Source organism: Elephas maximus, chromosome 18 (genome assembly GCF_024166365.1).
Source record: "Elephas maximus indicus isolate mEleMax1 chromosome 18, mEleMax1 primary haplotype, whole genome shotgun sequence".
Classification (NCBI taxonomy): domain Eukaryota; kingdom Metazoa; phylum Chordata; class Mammalia; order Proboscidea; family Elephantidae; genus Elephas; species Elephas maximus.
In genome coordinates, this window is record NC_064836.1 from 70321236 (window position 1) to 70348219 (window position 26984).

Genomic DNA, 26984 nt, shown 5'->3' on the forward strand with positions numbered 1-26984 from the left:
ATTACTATTATCCAAATGGCACGACTGAGCATTTTCTTGATGGATTCCTTTAAAATGCTTTTGACAGTTTCAGACATTCTCTAAATCAGTGGTTCTCAGTGGGTGCGAGGGGTCAGTTTTGGCCCCCCAAAGGACATTTGGCAATGTCTAGAGACATTTTTGATTATCCCCATATGGGAGTGGGGGTGTAGGGAGTACTACCTGTGTCTACTGGGTAGGGATGGAGGATGCTGCCCAACATTCTACAAAGCACAGAGCAGTTCCCCATGGCCAGGAATTATCCGGTCCAAAATATCAACAGAGCCAAACCCAACCCAACTCAACCCATTGCTGTCGAGTAAATAGTAAAATGTTGGTCCCCTTATTCTTCCCAGCCCACCCACCCATCCGCAGCCCCTCCTTTCCCCTCTCACTACCCCCACTGCCAAGTCTCAAGTTCTATCTTTAAAAATGCTTTTTCTTTCCTTTGGTGGCAAAAATCAAACTTGGACTGGGAAGTGAGTCACCACCCGGCAGCGAAAGAAGCTTGTTATTATTTCTTAGGAATTTCAGCCTGCTCCTTCAGCCGCTGTTGGTTGAATCCTTTCTTAATGTTTAAGGCACCCTGAGAGAGGGAGGGCTGTGGCATCAAGACCTTTGCCAATTGTTAGGAACGAGAGTTTTTTCAATACTGAAAATCACCAGAAGGCAGAGAGCCCTGAAATCCTATGTTACATAAGCAGATGCTGGAGGACTCAGGCCGATTCTGGGGTTCCTTTTCCCACAAGCCCATCTCCGCTGATTCTCCCCAACTTTTGCGGGATTCCGTGAGTGCTACAGAAGTCTCAGAGGGGCCGCTGGATGCTGCACAGCCCAGGCTGCACAGGGAGAACTTTCCTGTCAGAGACGCACGGCCGGGAGTGACAGCGATGGGGACCGGTGGGACGCGGGCTCCGGGCGCAGGAGGGCTGCCGGGCTCCGGCCGCGTCCTTCTCCTCCGCGCTCCCGGCCGGCCTCCTGGGCCTCGCTTTTGGACCCTGCCGTTTGCCCGAACTGTGAGTTAGCTTTTCGCATTCACAGAAAACACCTTTAGTAATACCGGCACCCACAACTCCTCCTCCTCTAAAAAGTCACGCGAAAACCAAAATAATCCCGTTCCCCTTTCCTCCCAGGTCGTGCGTTTTTGAGTGTCTGTCTCCTGTTCGTTTTCACTCCAACCTTTTTCCCATCTGTGGTCTGGATCTCCTTCTCTGTTTCCTCTTCCTTATCTTCCTCCCCGCCCCCCCATCTCTCTTTTTCCCTTCCACTCCGGTAACCACTGCTTCCTCGGCTCCTACCGGCCCCCTGCCTTCTCTCTCTACTCTATTCTTCTCTCCCCTTCTTCCCTTTCCCTTCCTTCCTTCCCCTTCGCTTTCCTCCCCTCCTTCCCCTTCCCTCTCCTCCCTTCTTTCCCCTTCCCTTTCCTCCTTTCTCTTCCCTCCCCTCTCCTCCTTCCCTCACTTTCTTTTCCTTCCTTCCTTCCCTCCCCTCCTCGTTTCCTTCCTCTCCTTTCCCTTCCCTTCCCTCCCCTCCTTTTCCTCCCCTTCCCTACCCTCCTTTCCTTTCCCTTTCTTTCCTTCCCTCCCCTTCCCTCCCTTCCCTCCCTTCCTCCCCTCCTTTCCTCCCCCCATTTCTCTTCTCTTCCCAGTCCCTCCTCCCTTTTTGCCAGCTCCTTACTCTGCCCTCACCCGCCCCTCCCCAGAGGAGAGCGTCCAGCTCCTCTCGGGGGCTGCCTGCCCGCTGCTCCTTCTCTGCCCACCTACTATGAGGAGCAGCTCCTCCCACCTGCACATAAAAGCCAAGTGCATGTTACCAGCAGCAGATCAGAGCACTTTCCCGGTCCTCTCCTGTGGGAGCCCCTGAGCCTCTCTGCCCGGATCTTACGTGCTCAAGGTAAGATACCACCCTGCAGGCATCTGACCTACTAGGGGTTGCTTCGGGGAGTAAGTCCCGTCTGGGCAAAAGGCTGTTTGCTTAGAGCTGCCTTTTCAGGATGCCAGATCAGCTGCTCCTTTAACTAGCAACTGGTTTGAAAACAAACTTCTGTTTGAACGGTAAAATAAAAGCTCATTTTAGACAGAAGCAGCAGCATAAATATTGCAAAACCTTTTTTCATTTTTAAACTTCTTTTTCCCCCTGTTGCTGAGGTTAAAATGTATCCTTTTGGAGGTGTTTTACTAACGTTTTTAATTGTAAATATTTCACATATCAGTGGGGACAGGGAAAACTTTGTCCCATTGTCAAAAACATCCTTTAAAAGAACACAATTAGCTTCCTAAAATAGCACCGTCAAAAGTTCTGCTAACAACTTTGCAATGTTTTCCAAACCCCTAAGACAGCTTCTGTGAGTCCTTTAAAAAATATCTTTCCAGGTTTAAGCGTGTGGAAAAAATGATGAGAATGGGTGCCCTTTGCACCAGGACAGTAATCAGGTGGCTGGTAGATAGGAAAGAATAAATCCAAACTTACAAGCTGGAGCAGAATGTGTTCTCACAAAGCTATCTTTTCAATCCGTCCTAAAATGGGAATTGTGTTGGAACTAAGAAAGTATGTAAAAGAACTTCATGAATTCTATACACACACCTAAACATAAAGCGTTTCAATATGTTTCACAGTAAGAGAAGAATACAGGCCAGATTATATAGAACTTCTGTGTACACCAGACAGCTATAAAGATCAACTAGAAAGGCTTGTGGGAGTTTTAATCTGACTTGCCATCCTCTCTTCCCTCATCTAGTAAATTAAAATCTACCTGACTAGCCCTGGCTTCTCAGAGAGAGAGTTATCCGGGCTTTTTTTCTTTTTTAAAAGACTGACCTACCTACCTTCTTCATTCCGAGGTCCAGGAATGAATCTGGTGCACCTGTGGAAAGAAAAACACACTCTGCAGTTCGGTCTGTAAAAACAGACACTTGGTCCATGAAGTCTGGCATCGAATTCTGTGGGCTTTGTGGATGGAGCTCTCTCATGTGGGAGAAAAACCCTCTTCAAATGTTTCCTCTCGGGGAATTGAACAAGACCTCTTAGAGAAGGCAAACCAAAGCTGCCAGTCAGGAAACCAAACCACTATTTTAGCCCTTAAGGTTCTTAAAGCCAGTAGAAGGGAGAAAGTTTCACTTTTTTGGTTCGTTTATATTGTTTCATGGGAAAAGGAAAAACTCACAGAAGCTGTCAAAAACTCTCCCCTATTAAAGAAACTAAAATCATCAGAAGTTTAACTGAGGATCCTCCAAACCATTTCTCTTTACTCTACATATCAAAAAGGACATTTACAAAGACATTTTAAAATTCTGGAGGGAACTCAGCGCTATTATTCCAGTGAAAGAGTTGTATGGAAACCTTTCTGTCACTGGAAATGTTGCTTCATTGAAAAAAATGGTTGCAAGGAGTACAGTTTTCTTAAAGAAAATGATCTGAGATTACTATTGGCCAAAATAATATATGACCTGAGCATATTAAAGTATCTTTTATCTCACGCCACAGTGCAGACTGCTTGCTTCGTATCTGATGTAAGTGGGTAATCAACCATGACAAGAACACAGGTATGAGACAAAACCAAACCAAGTGTGTGGTATGTCCAAGTTCATTCTTCCTTTATGGCAGTGCCTGACTCATGCCGGTCATAAGGATGAAAATACACCATTTCATTCACCAGATCCCCTTGAGAGAAGTTGTCTTTTTTGGAGGGGGAAAAAAAGTTCCCAGTGTAAAAGAGCTCCCTGTTATTCCTAAATTTGAGAATAAAAAGTGTTCTCCGAGGATCTGCTTCTGCTTTTCCTGGCAGTTAATCCACTCTACAGCTATGAGCCATTTAACAGTGATTGCCTTCCCTACGTTCAACCAGCTAAGTAACTGGGTGACATCATCTTAGATTATCCATGATCTAATTCCCCTAGGGGTCTTTACCAGAGACTTAAAGTGATTCTTTTCCATAAGGCACATATCAGGCAAGATGACACTTCCCTTCTTAATTTTTAGAAAAATCAGTGGTGGGGTTTCATGTAATACCCTGTCTTCCACTCACTCACCTTTTGCACAGGCTATGGAAACCTACGGTGAATCTCCTCTTTATGCCAGTACATAGATGCCCTTGGACTGGGCTCATGGTCATACCTATGTAACACTATTCCAACAGGCTTTCAAAGACTGATGTTTCTTAAAAGAGAAAAGGTGAAGGGCTACGTCTTTCACTAGAGAGCTGGGGAGGGTGCTCTGCTGTTATAGAAGGCCTGTTCTACCCAGGGAAAAACACATTTAGATTTTCTATTATTCTCGAAATTACAAAGTGGTGTTCTTTCCAGGATCAGAAAGTGTATCCCACTTTATTCCCATTTGTGGAAAAAAAAAAAAAAAATCAAGGAGAGGAGGACAGAGATGAGTAGGGAATTGAGAAAAATCTAGGAGAAATCACAAATGTCTCCTAGTGGAGGCAAAAAATCAGGGTCTCTGAAACAAATTCTTATTAAAGTCATTTATGTGGCATATAGGGGGTTGGGGAAGGGAAATAAAAAATTCTGCTTTTTTTTTTTCTTTAATCAATGGGAGTGTTTCCACTAATAAGTTGAAATCCATCTCTTCTGCCTTCTCCTAGTGCCCCTTTTTTAATGGAAAGGAACAGCTGAGTTCGAAAAGCCAGACTGATTTCCCGTCCGCCCCTACATTAAAACCCACAGGGTTTTGGCAGTTATAATTTCAAAAAGTTATGTTATGGGTATAAAACCCTCAGAACTTAACTAATGGGTGGTTCATGTCAACAAAACCAATCCTAACTCTCTCGAAGGATGCAATGCAGAGTTAGAAGCAGCAGTTGACTCCCTCTCTGTAGTCACCCACCTTGATACAGCAACTTGCAGAGTCACTGAGACACAGCCACCTTTACCAGGGTCTAGTCCCCCAGGTAACCCTCTGAAAGTCAGGTCTCTCTTCCTGGACTTCCTTCTCTTCAACCAAACCAAAACCTGTTGCCATCGAGTCAACTCTGACTCATGGTGGTCCCATGTGTGTCAGAGTGGAACTGTGTTCCATAGGGTTTTTCAGTGGCTGATTTTTTGGAAGTAGATCGCCAGGCCTTTCTCCCAAGGCACTTCTGGGTTAACTCCAGCTGAGTGCATTCACCATTCGCACTTCTCACCCAGGGACTCCGTGTCTTCAAACAGCCCCCATAAACGGCCCCCATAAACATATACGTCTTAATAGAATGTAGTAGGGATGTGAGACTAGAGTGCAGCCTCAAAAGAGCTGCGCTGTTGTAGCTGTCGAGTGAAGAGAAACGTCAAAGGAGAATGCCCTTTGGCATTTAGAGAATCTTTCATTTTAGCACTGTATGAAAAGGACCTCTCACTATCTAAACCAAAAAAACCAAACCCAGTGCCGTCGAGTCCATTCTGACTCATAGCGACCCTATAGGACAGAGTAGAACTGCGCCATAGAGTCCCCAAGGAGCGCCTGGTGGATTCAAACTGCCGACCTCTTGGTTAGCAGCCGTAGCACTTAACCACTACACCACCAGGGTTTCCACACTAGCTAAATCATCGGGGAATAAATGAAGGACCTGTTTCCAGTAGTTACAAAAAGGTTAGGGATATAATGAAAAAGATCTTCCAGTGAACTGGCAGTCATAACATCAGTTTCAACCGCACCGCTCTAAATCACGGCTCTGCTGAACTTCCTGCTTTCTAGACAGACAGGGAGTGAAGAGTGGGAGAGAGAGTTAACTGCCTTTCAGCACCAACTGAGAGGAGCCGCTAACCCCAGATTCCACTATCACTTCAGTAACTGTCATTGCCCTCTGAGGAAGGACGTCCTTCATAGCCATTCCTCAAACACGTAGATTTGCAGTAAGGGGGCTACAGAGAGTCACTCAAGGTTGGAATGTTTATAATCTGGGGGCCCTGTGTACTCAAATCCACAAAGCCAGTGAAATTGCATCGAACCAAACTAAAGTGAATAAAATGAAAATGTTCCCCAAAAAACTCATCCTAGCATAGTCAACTAAAAAGATAATTCTTACTCCTAACTGCAGCGTAAAAGCAAAAGTAACTCACAGCAACGATAGCTGTTTATATAAAATATGAAGACACTCGTCATGTATCACCTTAGATCTCCTCTTTGATTTTGGGCTCTCTTCCATCGTCCTTCTTGAAAAACAAAAGTTGACCCTTCTCTCCCTCAGCACAACCTTTTAGGTACTTGCAGATACAGCCACAGCCCCTCTGTGCCATCTTTTTTTTTTTTTTTCCAGTGGAAGAAACCTAACTCTTTTCATTTCTTAAAGATCAAGTTTCCGGAGTACCACTCATACTTGTGGGTTTTCTCATTACCAGAAAGTCTCCTCATATTTCCCTTAAATAGTATGTAAATTTTCACTCCATCAAATAAAAAGGTTTCACATTTTTCTCAACCTTAATAACTCATATACCCAGAAGAAAGTTAATTTAAAATTGCTCCTTAACCTCCAACAGACTCTAAGGGAGGTTTTTAAGCACTTGCACTTTTCTCACTTATCTAGGCCCTATTCAAGCTTCTGGGGATTAAAAAAACTTATTTAGAGAATCACAAAATACAAATGCCAGAAAGGATCTTGAAGCAAATTTTAACTACATGTTAATTTTACAGATGAGAAAAGGCCAGAAGAGTTGATGTCTTGGCCAAGGTCATCCAGATGGGTTGTAGCGAATCAGGGCTGGAGTCTGTGTAGCCAGACTCTCTGATCAATGCTCTTGAATAACTCTAATGTGTCTGCCCGTGCGGGATGAATCTAAGACATCTCTGACTGTACTGAGCATTCTTTACGAACTTAACATAGGAGTGATGACATGTGTTTAGGGTTTTCAGAAACCACAGCCCGGTAGAGGTTTTGGGCTACAGCTGTACCTATACTATAGGATATGTGTACAACACGGACACAAAACCCTGTGAAGAGTGAAATCACTGACCTTCACCATCACAGGAACCTCGTCTGTTTTTTCCCACTCCAGGGCCTGGCACATAGTGACTGCTCAGTATATCTGTGTTGAGTGGGTGAGTGATGGGGGACAGGGACAGGGAAAACTTAAGTATAGCATATGTTATACTTCTATATAAGTCCCTATAAGGAGTCTATGTCCCTGAGTGGTGCAGATGGTTAAACGCTAGGCTACTGACTGAAAGTTTGACAGTCTGAATCCACCCATCTCGGGAGGAAGGTTTGGCAATCTACTTCTGAAAGGTCTTGAAAACACTGTGGAGTGCAGTTGTACTCTGCGCACATGGGGTCAACCATGAGTCAGAATGAACTCGACCGTAAGTGGTTTGGCTTTTATTTTATATATATATAAGGAGCCCTAGTTGTCCAGTGGTTAGTTCAGTTGCTAGGGGTTCAAAGCCACGCTGCAGGAAAAAAGACTCTGTCCTTTCTCAATTCTACTCTGTTCTGTAGGTCGGCTAAGAGTCAGAATCGACTCGATGGCAACAGATTTGGCTTTGTTTAGTACAGGGACTTTTAGGACTCGTCTGAAATGTATCAAACTTGAGATTCTCCCTTGCCTTAGGGAATACACCCACTGCCTTTGAGTTGATTCCGACTCATAGCAACCCAATAGGACAGAGTAGAACTGCCCCATAGAGTTTCCAAGGAGTGGCTCATGGATTCAAACTGCCAACGTTTTGGTTAGCAGCCATAGCTCTTAACCCACTGAACCACCAGGGCTCGTTAGGAAATATAGGAGGGTTCATTCCCTTTATCAGTGGCTAAAATGTTTCTCTGACTACAGTACTTTCACTCATTCTTCCCACATTTACCTGAGTTCTAGAAATTATTTATTATAGCAGGCTTGAAGTCAAGCTCCAGTATTTACGTGGCAGGACAAATGTATTAACACGTGATGGTTTACAGCATAACTTTCCTCTTCTCCCACCCAATAAACAGTGTGTTGCCAACGGGGTCGTTCATGAGAGAAGGAAAAAATATGCTAAATGGAAAACCATAGAGGACACTGAGGGTGGTTGGGGAGTATAGGCATGAGATGTGGTAGGACAGAGGGGAAGCGTGGTCAAAGGACTCCACCACGGTAGAGACAGGATAGTACAGCTATACAGTTCATTCTTCTGAGACAGAAGGAGAGACTCCGTAGAGTTTGGAGGTGCTAGGAAAGTGATTTTAATATGATTATCTGAATTCCATCAAAACTCATTGCTGTAGAATCAATTTCAACTCATAGGAACCCTGTAGGACAGAGTAGAGCTGCCCCAGAGGGTTTCCAAGGCTGTAAATCTTCACAGAAGCAGACGGCCACATCTTTCTCCCACAGAGTGGCTGGTGGGTTCGAATTGTTGACCTTCCAGTTAGCAACTGAGCACTTTAACTACTGTGCCACCAGGGCTCCTTTATCTGAACCCAACCCTCTCAAATGTTTGGGAGATGAATTTCTGTTTGTGTCAGGCTTAAGTACAGCACCACTTAGGGACTGGGTCACATTGGTCAAGGCTTAATAAGCATTACCTCGATTAAAATTCTTCTTAACCCCTGACTAGACTTCAACAGGGAAAAGCCTCTTTTGACCTCATTTTAGACTTGACTCTGGCCCAGGAGAGTAAGCCCATGGACGTCCAGTCGTCAAAATGTTTTTTGCTATGATCATTACAAAATTATGGGTGACACAAAAAGGTATTTCAATATAGAAAGTGATGAAGGCAAAAAAGAATATTCTTATATCATTTCTTGAAACAGTTTACCCCATATGAGAGTACAGAGGTTACCCCAGATGCTTCTTCGCTTTCTTATAAAGCATGCTGACAATTGTTTGCATATCTTTGAAACAGCAATTGTGTTTCTGAAATTGATTTATTCTGTGTTAAAAGTTAGTTGGTCTATGACTAAGCATCATTGTGAAAACATTCTTTTAAGTAAGTCTTCCTTGAAGACTGCCTCTCTTCAGCTCTGTTGATGTTGTTTACCTCACAGGATATTTAAGCATTGGCATCATTTGATGTGTTAAGGCTAAAGCTAATTAATCACTTCACCTGCTACTTTTCCAACTCTAACTGAATCAGCCTGGGTGTGGGTGTCAGCTGTTGGCTTCCCCAGGAAAGAAAATGTATCCAGCCTGTTGCAAAGCTTCTCCAGTCTCCTCTGTTAGCTAGTTAAAAGAGGGTGTGTGTGCATGTGTGTTTGTGTGTGTTTTTCCTGGAAGTATGAGCCAATGGCCTCCATAATAGAGACTTCATGGGCTAAGGCAACTATGGCTGCTGTATGCAGAAATTCCACCACCAGGCAGCAGAAGAGCTAAGCCACAGCTGCCTTTAGTTCAATAGGAGAACACTGAATCTTGAGCCTCTGCTGGAGAGCACTGCCGTGGAGCACAGGGGGAACATTTTACCAGCTATCGTCCCATTTAGTATGTTCCTCCAACTATCATGCCACGTGTAAACCAAATCAAACCCATTGCCGTTGAGTCAGTTCCGACTCATAGCGAGTCTGTAGGACAGAGTAGAAGTGCCCCATAGAGTTTCCAAGGAGCCCTTGGTGGATCTGAACTGCCAACCTTTTGGTTAGCAGCTGAACCTTTAACCACTACGCCGCCAGGGTTTCCATGCCGTGTGTACTCTAAAATAACCCTAAACTTGGTTGATAAATTCAAAGCGATGACTGTACATGATTATATTTCTTCAAAGATCTCTACTTAGGAATTGCCCATTCATGAAATCCAGGGGTCACAGAGATTATTCGTGTTTTAAACCCAAACAAGCAGCCTTTTGTTAAAAGGCGGACGTAAGACGTGGCCAAGAAGTACATGAAGGGCGACACTAGGTGGAGCTAAGAATTTGTGACTTAGGTGGCCAAGATTGTTGAGGTTAGAAGAATGAGGAAAGAAAAGGGATCTGCAGCACAAATAAGCTATTGAATCCACGGTTCAACTACGTTTCCAGTCCTGCTCCTGGCTCCCAGGTTACTCCAGTCCCCTGCTGACCAAATGAGTGGGGAGGGAGGTCGTTGACCAGTAGAGGGAGCCATGGGGCTGAGTGTATTAGTCTAGAAAGTTGTCCTGTTTCCAGACAGGGGTCAAATGCAGAGCAAGGTGCCCTTTGGAGCCAGTGGCTAACCTGACCATGGTGGTGCATCACTTTGCTCGTTCTTTTTTTTTTAAAAAAAAAAGATCATCATTTAAACCTCTACGAATGTTATTTTTAGGTTCCTTTGAGTAAAAAAAAAAAATTTTTTTGTTTTGAGTTGGTTCTGACCAGGGCTTGAACCAGTTTGTTCTGGTTCGAACCTCTGCTGAAAATTTGCATTTCTAACCAGTTCCCTGCTGAGAATTTGCATTTCTAACAAGTGCCCAGAAAGTTTATACATAAAAATCGCCTGGAAATCTTGTTAAAATTTACATTCTTATTCAATCAGGCAGCTTGTTAGAACTGAAAATTCTCAGCAGGGGTTCCAACTGGAACGAACCAGTTTGAAGACCTGGTTCTGACTCATAGCAACCCGATGTACAATAGAACGAAACACTGCCCAGTCCTGTACCATCCTCACAATCATTGCTATGTTTGAGCCCATTGTTGCAGTCACCATGTTAGTCCATCTCGTTGAGGGTCTTCTTTTTCGCTGACCCTCTGCCAAGCATGATGTCCTTTTCCAGGGACTGGTTCCTCCTGATAACACTTGCAAAGTAAGTGAGATGAAGTCTTGCCATCCTCATGTCTAAGGAGCATTCTGGCTGTACTTCTTCCAAGGCAGATTTATTTGTTCTTCTCAGTTCATGGTATATTCAAGATTTTTCATCAGTGCTGTAATTCAAATACATCAATTCTTCTTTGGTCTTCCTTGTTCGTTGTCCAGCTTTCGCATGCTGATGAGGTGATTGAAAATACCATGGCTTTGGTCAGGCGCACCTTAGTCCTCAAGGTAACATCTTTGCTTTTTCAACACTTTTAAGAGGTGTTTTGCAGCACATTTGCCCAATGCAGTACGTCATTTGATTTCTTGATGGCTGCTTCCATGGGTGTTGATTGCGAATCCAAGTAAAATGAAATCCTTGACAACTTCAGTCTTTTCTCTGTTTATCATAATGTTGCTTATTGGTCCAGTTGTGAGGATTTTTGCTTTATGTTGAGGTATAATCTATACTGAAGGCTGTAGGCTTTGACCTTCATCAGTAGGTGCTTCAGGTCCTTTTCACTCTCAGCAAGCAAGGTTGTGTCATCTGCGTATAACCACCCCCCCCCAAAAAAACCTGTTGCCGTCAAGTTGATTCCGACTCATAGCTACCCTATAGGACAGAGTAGAACTGCCCCATAGGGTTTCCAAGGAGCGACTGGTGGTTTTGAACTGCCTACCTTTGGCTTAGCAGCCAAACTCTTTACCACTGCACCAGCATGGTTCCTTGCAAGTTGTCAATGAGTCTTCCTCCAATCCTGATGCCCCATTCTTTTTCATATACTTCAGCTTCTTGGATTATTTGCTCATATAGATTGACTAAGAATGGAGAAAGGATACAACCCTGACACACACCTTTCCTGATTTTAAACCATGCAGCATTTTCTTGTTCTATTGTTCCGTTGAACGTTTCCATTGCACAGCTATGTGGGGATGGCTTGTTAAGACTTGAGACACTTGCATAATTCAGAGCCCTTTGGGGAACAGAGATCAATTAGGACCATAAAAAAAAAAAAAAAGAAAGAAAAGAAAAAGAAAATCTCTGGTACATCAGAGAAGGGCTGCTTGCTTTGTAAATTTTGTAAAATTATGACATTCACAGTAAAACAGAGCAATCCTCACTCTAAGGCTATTTCTGATGTCAATAGAGATGAAGCTATAGAGTTGGTGTGTGTGTGCCTGGGAACCCGCCGTTACAGAAAAACTTCAAGGTTCTAATCTCAATAATACCTTGACTCTCTGGGACCTGTGGAAGGTTACTGACCATCTCTGAGCCATTTTTTTTTTTTGTTTTGAATCTTAAGAGCATTTCTCAAATAGCCACACTCTTTACCATTTAGAGACATGTGAGGTCATAAAAGTATTTTAGAGAATGATGCTCTTTAAGCATACATTGTCACTGTTATTTAGTGTGCTGAATGGGTTATACAAATGGACACCTGGGAGTGGCTCATGGAATTTATACAGAACCAAGTCAAAATGGAATAAAATTCCAACAAGAAGCAAGAGCATTCTTGTTTCTTGGAAGACAGAGGGCAATCTCACACGTCTTCAAAAGGCCAGATAAGGTCAAGGGTAAGTGAGAAATGGAAAAATAGTAATTAAATAATGGCTTCAAAGGTCTCAAAGACCTCTGTGCTCACCTGTCCATATTTGGTATCAGCCAAAAGGGAATTCCTCACACTTAAAACAAGGTTTTGAGATCTAAAAATTCTATTTGAACCAAAGGAAGAGGACTTTTGTGATATTTTTAATATTGTGTAAAATCTCTGCATCCCCCTACTTCAGCATTTTCCAAAGCATGTTTTAATTTTAAAAGGTTGTTGTTACAATTATAGGGAGAGTAACTGGGGTCCCATAACAGTATGTGTATAAATGTTTGTATGAGAAACTAACTTGAACTGTAAACTTTCACTTAAAGCACAATAAAAAAAAAGTTAAAAAAATAAGAAGAGCAGATTAGACATAGAGAAGCAAGCACGAGTGGGGGAAGACAGATACCATGTCACTGGAACAGAACTTGAGAAGAGACAAGGACCTTCCCCTAGAACAGACAGAGAGAGATTTCCCCTAGGGAGGGTGCCCTGAATTCGGACTTCACACTGGGTGACTGGGTTAGCCTTCTAAAGTGGAAGAAAATTAATTTCTGTTCATTATAAAAAAAAAAAGTTGTTGTTAGTTGCCATCTAACCCACCAAAAATCTAGTCAGCTACAATTCATGGTGACTCCACATACCACAGAACAAAACAGTGCTCGCTCAGTCCTGCACCATCTTCACAATCATTTGTGTGCAGACACTGTGTGTGTTCAGTGCCTTCCAATGCAGGGGGCTCACCTTCCAGCACCAAACCAGACAGTATTCTGTTGTGATCCATAGGGTTTCCGTTGGCTAGTTTTCAGAAGTAGATCAGCAGACCTTTCTTCCTAGTCTGTCTAAGTCTGGAAGCTCTGCTAAAGCCTGTCCACCATAAGCCATCCTGCCAATATTTGAAATACTGGTAGCATAGCTTCCGGCATCATGACAACATACCACACAGTATAACAAACTGACAGACAGGTAGTGGCCAAGAACAGTACTACCTGGGATTTTAGTAGGTGTTTATGAGAAAAAAAAAAAAAAAAGTTCTGTGGTAAATTAAGTTTTAGAAACGTTCTGTGAAAAAAACGATGAAATAACTTTATTCACTGCAAGATTTCACAGAGACCTTAATGTGGTAAATATGTTTTCATTCTCCAAAGTAGTCACAGTAAAATGTTCTCTAAATTTATGTAATGACGGATCTCGCCTGTCTGAGAGCATCTCTTGGGACTGATATTAAAAGGGACAACTTGGGAACAGTGCAGAAATTATTGCCCTATTTCAAGATCTACTGCAACACAGTATTCTAGTAATGCTAATTAGTGTGTCATACACATTGAATCTCAGTATAGCTTGCGCGCTGTGTAGCCTGTAAAAGGAGAAACAATCACAGTGCGATAGATTTCCAAATCAAGGTGAAAAAGAAACAAAAGAAGCGGATGAACACGTCTTACTTCTCTGACTCGGTTCCTTATAATAATAGCAGAAAGGCTAGAATTATTTAAGTATTTCCCAATCCCTCCCGCCCTTTCCCTCTCCTTCTATCTCCTTCTCCATATCTTTGACCTCCATTTCTACCAAAAAAAAAAAAAATCATTAGAATATTGGACAGATCGAAATTATCTCTTCTTTCTCTCTTCTTTCCTACTCCCTGGATATTATGTTATAAACAGAGAAATGGCCAACGATGAGCAATAAGTTCAATAAACAAGGAGTTTAGATAATTCCATGAACTAGTTCATCAATCCTTGAACAGTTAATCCTGTTTATCTTCACCATCATTAATTAACCTAGATCATGAGCCACACATCTTCCTTTAGTATTTGCGTTCTCCCCATCAATAGGGAACTAATTCCTATAACAGTAATGCACCAACTGATTCCCTAGTGTGTCTTGCTACATCAGAGGACGCTTGGCGTCTATAACGCTCAGACCTCGCCCCTCAGTCAAATTTACCATTTCTCTTGAAGCCCTGCTCTGGGGAGTCCTGGTATTACAAAAGAGTCAGAGTTGACCATCCTCTCCTTTAAGAAAGTAGGGAGAAGGGGGAAACTCAACCATATCACTAATAGTTGTAATAACAGATATTATTTATGAAGTGTCTAATATGAACAGACGCTGTGCTGGTCCCATTACCTCTTGTCCTCATTTGAACCTTACAAGGTAAATATTATCATTCCTATTTTAAAGACAAAAAAAAGAAAAAGAAAAAAACAGCCTCTGTCTGGTCAAGCAGATTGCCTAGGGTCACAGAGCTAGTAGGTGTGGTGCTGGTACTCCCATCCAGATCACACTCCAAAGTCTGTAATCTTCCAGTCTCATCCTGTCATAACCAACCAACCCATTGCCTTTGAGTCGATTTCGACTCATAGCGACCCTGCAGGACAGAGGGTAGAACTGCCCCATAGGGTTTCCAAGGAGTGCCTGGTGGATTTGAACTGCTGACATTTTGGTTAGCAGCCGAGGTCAGTAGGCCTTCTGTCCTGTCATACGGAGAGTGAAAGCATCGACTCCTGATGACATTGCCTCTGACTCATAAAGAAAGTAAGAGAATCCCGGTGGCTCTGCTTCTAGACACTGCTGACTGGCTCTGTTTCTTGTTTCATACAGTGATTTTAATTTCTCTTTCTTTTTGTATTTTTTTCTAGAAGCATGCTGTCATTGCAGAGCCAAAAAAGTAAGGGCTGTGTAACCAGGAAAGTAAAAAAGCTATCATTTCTCTCAAGGGTAATTTTCAAGGGCTAAAGTTTCCCCCATAAACTCTCCCCAGGTGATCACAACTTGCTTGGCCCCAATCTAGCAAAGAGAGTGACAGCCTAGCCTGCCATTCCTTAGGCAGCAGAAATTACCATGATTCTTTAAGAAACAGCCTAGAACAAAGGCGCTACAGCACATTACACAAACTTGATCCTGGCTTCCCAGATTGTTCCCTTTGGCATGACTTTACTGTAATCCCCATCCAGATAAGGAGAGTCAAGACAGCTTACATGATTCCCCCAAGCCATGTGAGTCACCTAGACAAATGACTATGCTGTCTACATCAGCTGCTTAACCTGCAGTGAGGGTGTATATAGAAATAAGTAGATCTTCCTCTGTGCTTTGCCAAAGTCAAAAGAGGAAGCAAAATCCAGCTCCTTTCATATGCTCACATTCTGCCATACTTCTTTGCTTTTCTACTTGGTCTTCCCTCTCTGTGCATAGTATACCCCACTTCATTTACTAAATTAACCTGTGCTTGTCCTCCCAGCCTCAGATCGAGCATCTTCTGCCCTGAGCCAGCTCACCCCAGGCTGGATTGGGCACCTCCTGTATGCTCCCATAGTGCTGTGTGTACAGCCTGGTAATGGGCATTTCCACTCCGTAATGGCATTGGCTTGATTTGTCTTTCTGTCTCCTTACACGACTGTGAGTTCCTTGCAGAATGAATCGTGTCTCATTCATGTCTTCACCCACAATGCTTAGAACATAAGAAAACAAAAAATAGTTGTTGTTGAGTTGATTTCAACTCATGGTGACCCAATGTGTGTCAGAGTGGAACTCCATAGGGTTTCAGTGGCTGGTTTTTTGGAAGTACATTACCAAGCCTTTCTTCCAAGATACCTCTGGGTAGGCTCGAACCGCCAACCTTTCAGGTAACAGCTCAGCTCATTAACCATTTGCGTCACCCAGGAACTCCCTTAGCACATGAGAGGAGCTTAGTAAAAGTGAAAAGGAAGAAGAAAAAAAAAAAAATGGGGATAGGAGAATAAAATGGGGTTACAGTGAATGGGAAGGCTCTAAGTATGCTTTTCTCTATCCCCTCTGTCTCTACATTCTAAGACACAATTTGACATAAGTCCATTTTTGAAGCCTTTATATAATCAGGGTGTTTCCAAGCATGCTAGAAGTTCTTTCCATTCTGAAAACTTCTTTGTCCAAAATGAACACCCAGGGATGTCTAGGAAGGAGCAAAGTTCTGAATCAAACAGAATATCCTGACTTGTCTGTGAGTTCCTGAAGTGACTAACAGCTGAGCTCTGGATTTCCTGTGGCTTTCTGAGATGACCAAGAACTAAGCTTCCGGATCTCCCCTCCTTTAATAGAACTGCCACCCATAGCAAGCACATACACACGTGCACACACACAGTGTTAACAGGCTTTGACTAGACTCTGGAGCTAACCGTAGGCCACAGGGTGAACATCCATTGGGTGTTGATATTAAATAATGGCCTTTTCTACCAAATTACATAAAGAAAAATGATTTTCTGAGTCATACCACTGTCCCAGGACTGTCAATACCATGCTCAAAATATTTAGCAGCATCACAGAATACAGAACAACTGCCTCATCCTGACATTCAAGTCCTTCAACCTATCTTACCACCCATCTTTATCCCCCACTGGCCTTTAACAGGAATTTCACCTAAGCTTGACGAAATATTATTCCCCCAAATAGGCCTTTTTTCTTTTTTCTCCTGAAAACGTTCCCCACTCTCCTCTTCACCTGTCAAAATCTCCATAATCTAAGGTCCTATGGAAGCCTTCTGAAATCTTGAAGCCCACATCGATCCTCCCCTTTTTAACCACTACACAGTTACTGCCTTTGTTGGGAACGTGTTGTCTGTATGCTGTATTGAATAAATCAGGGCTGTCAGTTAGAACAGTCCACCATGATGCAAATGTTCTGAGCTGTTCAATATGGTGACCACCAGCCACATATGTCTACCAAGCCCTTTAAGCTTGGCTAGGGTGACAGAAGTATTGAAATTTTAACGTATTTAATTTTAATCTATTTAAATTTAAAATTAAATAGCCACCTGTGGCTTGTGGCTACTGTATGGGACAGCACTGACTAACTTGTCATGTGCTGTATTTTGCATCCCTGTGAAAATATAAACTGCCGAAAAAATTGAATGAGATATGCTTTTTTGTATTCCTGCGAATGCTATCACTGCAGTGTTGTTGTTAGGTGCCGTCGAGTCGGTAGTGTTCATTAAATGTTGTGTTCAATTCACTGCTTGACTACTGGGTCTGTCTCTAACCATTATGTCGCATTAGAGAAGCCCTCTCCCCTATGTCTGTAATTAGTTGTTATTAGTTGCTATTGAGTCAGCTCCAATTCACGGAAATTCCACGTACAATGGAAAGAAGCGTTGCCTAGTCATGCGTCGTTTTCACCATGGTTGGTGTGCTTGAGTTCATTGTTGCGGCCACTGGGTATTTTGAGTATCTTCCAACCTAGGGGGCTTATCCTCCAGCACTGTATGCTGTGATCCACGGTTTTCTTTGGCTAATTTTCAGAAGTAGATTGGCAGGCCTTTCTTCCTAATCTGTCTTATTCTGGAAGCTGCATTGAAACCTATCGACCATGGGTGACCCTGTTAGTATTTGAAATACCAGTACATTAAGCTTTCAGCTTCATAGCAACACACAAGCCACCACAGTATGACAAACTGACAGACAGGTGGTGGATATAATTATAAAGTAGCATAACTAGTATTTCCCAGAATGGCACTGTACCACTCCCTGGATCTTTTATTATTCTATACAAGCAAAGTGAAATGAGGGCTAGACCTCTGAGAGGCAGAATTACATTCTTCATTACTATCACTTCTCTTTTCCCTTTCCAGAAAAAAAGCATGTTTTAAATACTTCCTGAGACAGAGAATTGTTTCGATCTGCAGTATGACCATTTCTACAGAGAAATATTATCCCCAGGTATCTGAAACAAGTTCAGCTAAAAGATCCTTGCTTTTCTTTCCCCCTGAAACCTTGCTGTTTTCTGAATGATGATAGCCCTGAGTCATAGATTTTCCCTGAACAGCTTTGTCTCTGCTGATGTGTTCTGCATTGAACAACCCGAGGCACTTTGAAGGAGGCTAAACCCTCTGTAAGCAGGTCAGAGGAGGTAGCCTGGCTTTGGAATTTGACAATGATGTGCTTACCGACTTGCTGTCTTACCGACGGCCCTTTAGGAATCACTGTGCCAACGGGCCAACCATGCAATAAAACCCTGTGCCTGGCAAAGCCAAGTGCAAAGTAATCCAACAGCCAGGCCACAGTTTAGATCCTGACTTATTAATAAGCCTTTAGAAAATAAGCCAGAGTGAGTCTCTAACAGCAACAGTTTACAGGAGATGTTTAATGATTTCAGAGGCTGGCCGCCCCGCATGCCTTCCCTCTGACTCAGCAAAGAGCCCGACAAGGGCAAAAGAGCCGCTCGAGAAGCCAGGGCAATCAGCTGTATCTTTTCCATTCACAGCTAAGTTTATTCGGAATGACTGGAAAACCCTTCAATGAAAACTTCTTATAATAAAATAAAAGAATGTATTCTGCTATCATGAGCCAGACATCAAGAAATAATTATGGGTGTGTATTTTCCCTTGCCTTGTAAAATATTTACAAATTGTATCATAAGCAACGTCTAGGGTCCATGGTAAAGATAGCAATAACATTTAACTTGTGAATGTTTTATATTTACCCATAAAAGAATCACCATGTGTTTAAATTACATTTGAATGCATAAAAATAATATTCTCATCTGCAGACGTGAGCCGGTGGCTACAGAAAAATCTATGACTCCTTTTCAACAGAGCAGGCACACTGAAGATGTTTGGTATTTTGTTTTTATGTAATAGAATTCACGGTCACCAAATCAGCAAAGGAATATTAGCAAGGATCTTAACTTGAGAACTTTTAAACATGAACATAACCTGATTGTATAATAATTAGCCTTTGTACAGAAATTGACAGTCTACAACATGTATATTTTTATGCATTTGTTCGTTTGAATTAGGTAGGGAAGAATTTTATCTACATTTTACAAGTGAAAAACTGGAGGCTTAGCGAGATTAAGTAAATGGCTCAAAATTACGTAGTTGAGTGTTGGAGCTGGTTCATCCCATTCCTGAAGCCATGTTCTTTCCACTAATCCATGCTGAGCCTTAACAATGTCCCATCCAGGAATGGCTCACAGCATCTTGGAAGCATACATAAGCAACTGCAAATGAAGGAATCAGAATGACACACAAAGGTTACTTAGGGAGCCATATTCAGTGATCAAGAATATGCTTTTTAAGAATAGAATCCAAATTCTCAACGATAACAATACAGTAAAACCTGCAAAAACTGGAACCTCTAAGGCAGAAACCTGTCAGAGAAGGAAAACTCAAATATTTGTCACTGAAACAAGTGATAGAAAAGTGGTCAGACTGCACCTTGTCAAAGACGGAAAACTTGGGAGGCCTGGAAAAACCAGGCAGTCCCGTCGCATTCCGACTCTCGCAAGTTTCACTGTAGAAGCTAACGTGTATTGAAGCTTCACCCTGTACCAGGCAGAATGCTGAGAGCTTTTGTTTATAGCATTTATCCTGATGACTGAGACAGGAAACCTGTGAGCGAGGCTAAGTCACTTCACTACATCTCTTCCCAGAGAGGTTAAGTCACTTCCCCAAGATCACACGGCTTTACGCAAAGAACCTAGGAGGTGAGACCAGTAGATCATATTTCTCAGCTCTCCTCTCATTGACATTTTGTCCCCAAAGAATCGTTCACCTAGCTCTATAAAAATCTGTGGATGGATCTGCAGCAGCAGAATGGCTGGCGGCATAAGAAATGCCTGATAATTGGGCAGAAATAGTTTTGTAGGTTGTCCTCTGTGTAGTTTATGACTTTTGAGGACACCCAATCCATTTTATCTGCCTATAAGTATTGTTAAGGATATTTTTAAATCCTTCTTTTAATTAATGCCCAAATATATGCCGTTTATGGAAAAATAATAAGACACTTTAAATCATCTATGGGAAGTCACTATAGTGTCATAAATTGTTGTTAATGGCCATGGTGTTGATTTCACGTGTGCAGAGTGGAACTGCTCCATAGGGTTTTCAAGACTGTGGCCTTTTGGAAGCAGATCACCAGGCCTGTCTTCCGAGGAGCCTCTGTGTGCATTTGAACCGACAGTCTTTCAGCTAGTAGTCGAGTGCTTAACTGATGGCATCGCTCAGGGACTTCTAGTGTCATACATAAAAGCACTGAATTTAGTGTAAGCAGTTCATTTTTTTTTTTTTTTTAGTTGTGGGGTCCAGTGCCACTTCTACCATCTAGCAACACTGCCACCCTGAGCTACACAGTGAGCCTCACCGAATCTATTTCCTCTGCTCTAAAATAATTCTACACTCAGGGTTGTCATGAAAGTTAAATAAGGTATGAGAAAGTGGCTGGAACACAGAAGGTGCTCAGTAAAACTTATTTAGTAATAAAACCAAACCAGTTGCCATCAGGTTGATTTAGACAGCACCTGGTTTGGCTTTGGTTTTATCCTTAAATAAAAAATGATAAACAGACACACCCCAGGTGTGTCAGAGTAGAACAGGGCTCCACAGGGTTTTCAGTGGCTAATTTTTTGGAAGCAGATCACCAGACCTTTCTTCCAAGGCACCTCTGGGTGAACTCAAACCTCCCACCTTTCAGTTAGCATTCGAGCACAGTAACCATTTGCATCACCCAGTTGGTTTAATGGTAATGATTACCAGTGACTGAACGCTCACTTCAGTGCCAGCGCAGTGGGCACGTAGAAAGGAGAAGCTTCTAGCGTTGCTTTCTACACGTTACAAATGAGTGCGCTCAGGATCTCTTCGCCTCGGAGCTCATTTCGTGGACTCTCAACGCCCACTGCAGGGTACTGCTACGAGCTGGTCGTAGTGATAACCCCACTGCCGTCAAGTCAATTCTGACTCATAGGGACCCCATAGGGTTTCCAAGTCTGAAATCTCTACAGAAGCAGACTGCCACATTGTTCTCCCACGGAGTCACCGGTAGTTCCGAACCACTGACCTTTCAGTTAGCAGTAGATCGCTTTAACCACCGTGCCACCAGGGCTCCTTGGTCATAGTGATAGCATGGGCTATTTAGGACTGATTTATGTTTCCGGTCTCTTTGTTTATGTTTCTGATCTCTTTGTTTTTCCGTGGGGTTTTTGGAGGCGGACCGGGTGTTGTCGTTGTGTTTCTTAGTTTGCACTGGATGACACTACTTCAATTTCCCCACCAGTTCTCCAAAGGAGGGCATTTCCAAGATTGCACAATCCCCTCCCGGTGCAATGCCACCCCCCTCCCGGCACCATAGCAGTCTGCTCATGGCAGAAAGGCAGTTGTGGTATCATCATGAAAGAGCTGGCTGTCCCAGGTCTTAGCTAAGGTCATAGCTCATCCCACGGGCTCCTGGGATTTTATCCAGCTATGCTTTACAGCACTCTCATTGAGGTTGCCAATGTCCCAAATGCATCCTGGTCCCTATATTGGGTTGCAGTAATATCCCTTCTTCAGCCATCTGCCTACTCCCTACAACATTCAGTGTCAGCACAACAGAATCCTACCTTACAGAAATTCTACTTTTCTGTTAAAAAGGTTAAGACTTTTTTACTCCTATTCCTTAATTATCAAGACATCTGTAAAGCCAAGCTTCCCTGTAAAGCCTTATTCCCTCAAGAATAAGGAAAATCGTAAATGGTAGAGGAACCTATTTCAGTTCATAATGACAAAGGGAAAGGACCATGAGATTTTAAAAGACTACCTCTCAAGCTCAGTTATCCCAATTTTGTCTGGTTAGGGCTCCAATCTCAACTTCACTTATTTATTCATTCAGTGTATAGCTATGGGCAACCTACCATGTGGAACACCCTGTGCAAGATACCATCAAGGACTGTTCCACCTCTGCACCCATGGTATGTGGCTGAAAGGTATACCCACTGGCATGGAGTCGATTCCACCTCACAGTGACCCTACAGGACAGAGTAGAATTGCCCCATAGGGTTTCTGAGGCTGTAATCTTTACGGAAGCAGACTGTCAAATCTCCCTCCCTTGGAGCGGCTGGTGGGTTCGAACCACTGACCTTTCGGTTAGCAGCGGAGGGTTTAACCACTGCACCAGAAGGGCTCCTTTTTTGTTGAATAGAAACCAGTAAAAGCCACTTGGAGCATAAATGCATCAGGGAATGGAAGAATCCCCTTTTTTCTTCTTTTTCTTCAAGTAGGGGGGCACTTTTTGTGCATTTTCCACACCAGTGAAGGTATTGTCAGCTTTGCCTGGGGCAGTGTTCTCTCATAGCATGCCCGTCCCCACACAGCAAAAGGCTCCGCCTCAATGACCATCAAGGAGAATAAATCTCAGCCCATTTCGCCCCACCAAGCCAAAAAAAATAACAAGACGTCATGTTAATTGATGTCTTTTCAGACATTCGACACACGCATACATAAAAATGTATAAAACAGTAAACTATATTTCTTCTGGTATTCTTTCAACTAAAATTGTTATGAAGTCATCTTAATTTTGTTGTCAACAAGGTACAAAAACCACTGATGGTCTCAAGGATGACCCTAAAACCCTGAGAGATTTGAGATGCTGGCACAGAGCCAGGCACTTAGCATTCAACAAATGCTTGTTGGATGAATACTATCTGAATCACTGGAGAAAAGTTAAATAACTCCAAGTATAGTTTTTGAGGTAAAATATATTTAAGGTAACCTTTCGTTTATCTAGAAGTCCAATTGCTGAACATTTTAACTCTGCAAAACACAGCTGAGAACAGAAAGTTAGCCAGAAGTGCTTGGGGAATACGATAGTGCTCACTAAGGTTCGTATTCATAAGGAATTACATAAGTCCTCTCTTGAAGCCTATTTACTTCTATTTTACAAATAATTCTAACTAACATGGTTCTCTGGTTTCTAAGAGCATGGCCGACTTGAAGCACCTAACTAGAAAAGGGAAAGGAACTACAACTACTGTACTGATGGCAGGTGGAAATAGAAGTATGGAAGCCTGGCAATAAAGGAAGAGAAAAAGAAGTCATAGAAATATAACAATTTAAAAGTCATAATGACATTCATTGGGCAGACAAATAGTGGAAAAACTTTAGGAAGTTCCTGAGGGAATCATGAATCACAGCTAGTATAATTACTGGCATACCTGTTGTCAGTTGCCATCGAGCCAATTTTGACTTATGGCAATCCCTTTTGTGTCAGAATAGAGCTGCTCCGTAGAGTTTTCAAGGCTGTGACCTTTAGGAAACAGATCGCTAGGCCTGTCTTCTGAGGTACCTCTGGGTAGGTTCAAACCACCAATCTTTTGGCTAGTAGTCAAGCACTTAACCATACTACTTGATACCTCTAGTAGTATCTACTTAAAAATTAAGGAAACTATATTTACACATGTCAAAACAAACATATTTTGATTCTTAAGGATGCGAACTGTCAGCTATTGGGAAAATTTTAATTATCCAGTATGTCTCAATCTCTAAAGATTCTAGAAAATCAAGGTTATTCTAATATGTGTGTGTGCGTATGCACAACACACACACACACACATGCATATAAAGCATTTTAAGTAGACTTCCTGTTAAGTTAGAAAGCTTCTTTTCCCCTAACATGCAGTATAACAGGTGATTAACTTTTTGGTTGTCAGCTTCCAATAAAAGCATGATCAAAGTGGTTACCTGGAATCCAAACCCTTGAGTTCATTTCTTTTCATCTAATGCAATCGAGACCAAGGAAATTACCTCACTGTTCAGTGACTCAATTTATATATTTGTGTAATGAGAAAAACAAAAGCTTACCTCAGAAGGGGTCTGGTGGACTTTGTTCCTGTTTCAAAACTTGGAAATGCTTAATATAAATCCCGATAATAGTCTAGTTTGGGGTTATTATTTTTAAGCAAACATCCCCCAAGAAAAAGATGCAAAGGAAGGCAGTCTTTCTTTCCCTGCTTTTCTTTCCTTAAAGTCTTTCCTTTCCAAAGACACGAAGAGCCAAACACATTGACTCACGTCTTTTTCTAACGGTGTTGTGGTCAATTTGCTCCTGCATAAAAAAGTAGTAGTGAGGCTTTGAACTCTGGGTTTTGGAAGGCCAAGAGTGGAAAAACGTCTTTAGCAGAAAGAACGGCACATTCCAAATCTGTCTATTCCTAGGCATTTGTGAGAAAAGTCTACTTGGTTGTGCCACCCCCGTTGAAGCCCTTTTCTGTTGTCAGAACTTTCTGAGAAAAGAAGGGGCTGAACTTTGCCTCTCAATGAAAATCTTGAATATTTTTTCAGGCCTCACTCACCCAAACCTTAAGTTGGTTTCCCAGCTTGAACTTGGTTTTAGGACAAATAAGAAAATGCCGTAGCTTTGTGCCTGGAAAAGCTGGCTCCATCCCTCTTCAGGAAGAAAAGCTCTAAGTGGCTTGGAGAGCCTTCACTAAGGGATTTTCATACAAAAATCAGTCACGACATCCCCAGGGTTGTCAGATGTCATATTTTTTATTTTCTTAGATGTTGCTTTCTTCGAATCTACCATAATCGAACACGGTCATATAGCCTTATAGTTTACAGAGGGCTTTCACCCCGAATTCTTAATATTTCTTTAATTTATTGCTTTTTTTCCCCTCTTAAGCATTTTCTTTTATTTTTATTGTGATTTAAGTGAAAGTTACAGAGCAAATTAGTTTCTCATTAAACAGTTAATGCACAACTTGTTTTGCGACATTGATTGCCAACCCTGTGATGTGTAAAAACTCTCCTGTTCTCTGCCCCTGTCTCCGTTTGTCCGGTTTTCCTGTCCCTTCCTGCCGTCTCGTCTTTGCTTTGGGGCTGGTGTGCCCATTCGTCTCATACACACAATTGAACTATGAAGCATGTCCCTCATGTGTGTTATTGCTGGCCCTATATAGACCTGTCTAATCTTTGGCTAAAGGGTGAACCTCAGGAGTGACTTTAGTACTGAGTTAAAAGGGCGTCCTGAGGTTTATATATATATATAATAAAATAAAAATCATTGTACATTCTAGCCACAGTTCTCTTGAAAGTACCATAAACCCATTGCTGTCGAGTCAATTTTGACTCAAAGCAACTCTGTAAGACAGAGTAGAACTGCCTCATAGGGTTTCCAAGGATCAGGGGGTGGATTTAAACTGCCAGCCTTTCAGTTAGCAATTACTTTAACCAGTGCACCACCAGGCTTCCATGAAAGTACCATATCTCACATCTTTTAAGCGCTGTCATCTACACTCTTCATTCTGCCTGGAATACTCTGTCTTCCCAACTCCCCTGACTCATTAAGGAGATACTGCACCCAAATGTGATCCATTCTCCTGTTTGAGGTGTGGTCCAATGTAATCCATCTGCCCATTGTGTCTGAACAGATGACTATTTAACCAACATTCAGTAAAACAATATTCCCTTCCTTGACATCTGGGACTAGATTAAGTGGCTTGCTGTGTGATCTCACTTTGCACTAACCTCCCTCTATGACATCTAGCACACTCGTTGTAACTGTTTAATTAACTGACTGCCCCCTAACCCGTTGCCACTGAGTCAATTCCAACTCATAGCGGACCCAATAGGACAAAGTAGAACTGCCCCATAGAGTTTCCAAGGAGTGCCTAGTAGATTCAAACTGCAGACCTTTTGGCTAGTAGCTGTAGCTCTTAACCACTACACCACCAGGGTTTTCGACTGCCTCTTTAAAAAAAAAAAAAAAAAATTTAGTGGCCCATAAATCCCGTTGTGGCCTGAATTGAATCTGTTTTTCTAAGCTATGAGTCTCCAAGTGGAGGTACTCAATATTGGTTGATAAAAGAATGAATGAAGGACATTCAAATGGCAATCAGAGGAGCAAAGATATCAGAGACAAAGCATCAGTTTCAGGGGTCAACCAAGGTTCTAGAAGTAAAGCAAGTAAGTGGTCAAAAGTCTGGTCACAGAAGTCAGAAATCAAGAAGTCCTTAGCAACCAATAGTGCAAGACAGGTCTAGGGTAGGAACTTAGCAACTAGTAATTGCAACACCCCAGATTTAGCTGTTGTTATTCCCTCTGATCCCCATCCTGAGCAGAGTTTCCCGGAGTTTTTCGAAGTGTGGCCTGTATCATGATTCTGTATCTGCAACTAGCCTTCCTGGATAAGAATCTCAGGGGTGTAGGCCAGAAACATGTATTATGAACCAACATCCCAGGTGATTCTTATGCACCTTAAGGTCCTAGTGAGGAAGTACAGACAACCCCAATGGCTGGTTGAGTAGGGAGAACAAGAACAGGAGGCCACGTGCAGTGTATGACTCATGGGTAAGGATATCCTTCCCCTGTTTTATCTATGATGAGTTAATGCATAGCTTACTCAGAGTTGGCCCCCAAAAGCACCAACAAGGGTCATGTGTGGGGGGGGGTGGAGGTGCCTTCATGGCCCTTTAGTTTTCACCCCCACTGGCTTCTCACTGGTGCCTCCATTCTCCCGTGTGAGGCGTGGCCCAGTGTAATGCACCTGCCTCCATTCTCCTGCCTGAGGCCCAGCCCAGTGTAATCCATCTACCCATTGTGTCTGAACAAATGGACATTTAAACAGCATTCAATAAAAGAGCATTCCCTTGCCCAGGATCTGGACAAAGGACTGATAATAATAACTATGGATTCTTTGTATGTTATTATTCCTCTAAGGAAAACCAAAACGTCTCTGTTAGCCCCCACTGAGTCTGTGGTTTTCAAGCTCTTTCCAATCTTGCATTGTTGTCAAAGAAAAATAATTAGATATGGCTGACTGACAAAAGCATCTAGAAAGTTCTATCTGAGGAAAAGAGGTCCACCTCAAACCAGCATTTCCTGTTTTGATCTTGTGTTCCAAGCAGTCTCATTTTTTCCTTTGGGTTTTACATATAGTTGTGTCATTTATGGTCATGCTCATAATCTGTCATGCTCACAGTGAGTCCAGAATAAACATTCGATTTCTGTTACTCTTCAGCTATTT

At 42.5% G+C, this 26984-nt stretch overlaps 1 protein-coding gene across 2 annotated transcripts in view; it reads left to right on the plus strand.

Moving 5' to 3' along the window:
- Window positions 1-725: 725 nt before the first annotated feature.
- Window positions 726-26984, plus strand: part of COL8A1 (collagen type VIII alpha 1 chain) — a 186192-nt gene continuing 159933 nt past the window's right edge. The window contains exon 1 of one of the 2 annotated variants that reach the window (XM_049857921.1): window positions 726-1034. The gene's annotated coding sequence lies outside the window, so the exon portion shown is untranslated. Of the gene's footprint in view, window positions 1035-1709; window positions 1912-26984 lie in introns of those variants that run through there. The other variant, XM_049857924.1, reaches the window with a different exon arrangement.